The sequence below is a fragment of the Melospiza melodia genome, unplaced genomic scaffold, assembly GCF_035770615.1.
Source record: "Melospiza melodia melodia isolate bMelMel2 unplaced genomic scaffold, bMelMel2.pri scaffold_28, whole genome shotgun sequence".
NCBI classification, from domain to species: Eukaryota; Metazoa; Chordata; class Aves; order Passeriformes; family Passerellidae; genus Melospiza; species Melospiza melodia.
In genome coordinates, this window is record NW_026948600.1 from 2,385,411 (window position 1) to 2,387,863 (window position 2,453).

A 2,453-nucleotide genomic window follows, 5' to 3' on the forward strand; every position below is an offset into this window, starting at 1 on the left:
CAGGAGGTGCAAGAGCACCGCATGTGGGAAGGTTTAGCAAAGCTTCCTAAGCACCAGTAAACTCTGGGTTTGCCAATCTTCCCCTGCAATATTGTCCTACTCAAGAATGATCTTGGAGGACACTGTGCCTCCAGCTCACTCAAGTAAAGTTTGTTTTTTTCAAGGCTTGAATAGAGGAAAATAAAAATTGTGGTTTTTAGAGTGAAATTCGGGGGGTGGTGCAGCTGGGTTCGCTCCACTATTTGCTGGGGAGAGTAGGGTGAAAGCTTTAAATTCCCAGCAGAAGCTGACTACCAGCCCACAAAGACCTGAATGAGGCCCAGGTGGGCTTGCTGCACGCTGGTCCAAGGGAAAAGCTGGAACAAAGTCCCCTTCTATTGCAGATGGAGTCTGTGCCGGTGTCTCCAGGGCTGTCTGTGGTAAGACACGGCAATCCAGCCAGAAACTGTGGATATGAGAGTTCCAACAGCAACCTGCTTCTCCAGGGTGAGGGACGAGGCCAGCCCAAAAGCCTGGAAGGTGCTCTGGGCACTGGAGAAGGCCAGACTGTCCTTGAGCAGGGATGGCCTTCAAAGGGGACCTCACACCTTGTGCTGCTGACCAAGGGCAGCTGGTGGCCTTCCACAAAATGCTTCTTTTGTCCAGCTCTTGGAATAGTTCCAGACAGCAACAATTCCTGCTGCTCACACCAGCCCTTTCCAAGCAGGAGGAATTTCAGCAGCAGCCTGATTGCTTAGTGGCAGGAGAATAAAATACTCAGCTGAGCGTTATCAACTCTCTGTCAGAAGCCACATCCTCAGCCCCTCATCTCCTCCAGTTGTCTCAGACGTGGAGGAAGCAGCAGGAAATCTCTGATCCTGGAAGGGAAAGCAGAAGGAGGAGAGGCGGTGTCCGGTCCCTGGGGCCCTGGGAGCAGTGAGAGCCATCCAAAACAGGATCTCTGCTGGGCTGTGGAGATAAGAGTGACCAATCAGCAATGCTCTGTGTGAGACTGGAGCCATCTGTGAAAGTGAACATGGAAATCTGACCTTGCAAAACAGAGGGAAAGGTGTCCTTGGGTATTTGCCAAACCTCGCAGGGGCTCTGAGCCACCTGGTCTAGTGGAAGGTGTCTCTGCCCATGGAAGGGGTTGGATCTAGAGGGTCTTTAAGGCCCCTTCCAACTCAAGCTCCTCTGTGAGTCTGAATTACAAACCCACAATGACAAAGAGAACACAGCAAACCTGGCCTCCGCTGGGTTGTACGAGATGTCTGCAGTCACTTGTGTCACCTGGAGACTGGTTTGGATCTGGAGACATTTTCATGGTCTCACAGTATTTCAGTGTGACTTTCCTGGTTCACGGCCCCAAAAGATGCCAGAACAGATTATCTGCAAGCACAGAATTGGTTAAGCTGCCTGTGAACCTGATGGGAGAAGTGTATTCATGTTATTGCAGCATTTACCCTGTACAGGTGATATTTGGTTTCCATTTTGAAGATGCAATGTTCTTGCACAATGCTTGTATATGCAAAAATACTGGCTTTACATCCTAATTCCATCTTCACACAAGGATGTGTAATCCATCAGAAATGTTTAACACAGAGCCATATTAGCTTTGGGCTCGGTGGTATGGGTTGTTTAAAGTGTGTGATGAGTAATGGCAGCTCTTACAAATACCCCTCTTGTTAATTTGGGTCTGCCCTTTATCAGCCCTGTTGCATAGAAATCACTTCTTTACAGCAGAGACTAAATGAAATTCCTTCATACAGATGATAATTGTGCAATTCAGGCTGATTAAAGGGGAAGTTTTCTGTTATTGTGAAAGGACAATCTAGATAACCTCTTTGCTGTACATCCTGGAGGGGCTTTGCAGTTAAGAGTGAAAAGGAAAAAGACATTTCTCTTAAGAAGTGTCTTGAAAGAGCTTTTTGTATTACCAGAAGCAGTTACACTGATATTGACCTCCACAATTAGAAATGCACAACAACCACTTAGGTGACTAAATCTGGCCATGACTTTTAGCTGCAATTCCAAAATCTCATCAAATATGTTGCTATCCTTTAAACAAGGAAGGACAGCACAAATACCAACAATTCTCATCAGCCATCTGGGTTGGAAAGACCATTTAATTTACACTCCCTTTGCTGTCAGCCTAAACTCTGCTGCGCAAACCTTAGGTCTATGTTGGACCTTATAAACTTCTTGAGCATCAACTTAGGTGCAACCCTGCTACAAAACCCTTCAGGCACCACACTGATTTAGTGGCAGGACTTCACTGTTCTAGCAGAGAATTTTATTTACTTGCTCCTGCAAGTCATTTCCAGCGTAGAAGTGAAATCAGTGCCTTGCTATCTGGATGTGACAGGATTTTCCTCCTGTCCCAACAGACAACAGGGGAAGAGATTTGTTTCTATTATACCATTACATCTAAATCTTTGGTTTGAGAGCAAAAGGAAAATGCTCCTTTAAGAAGT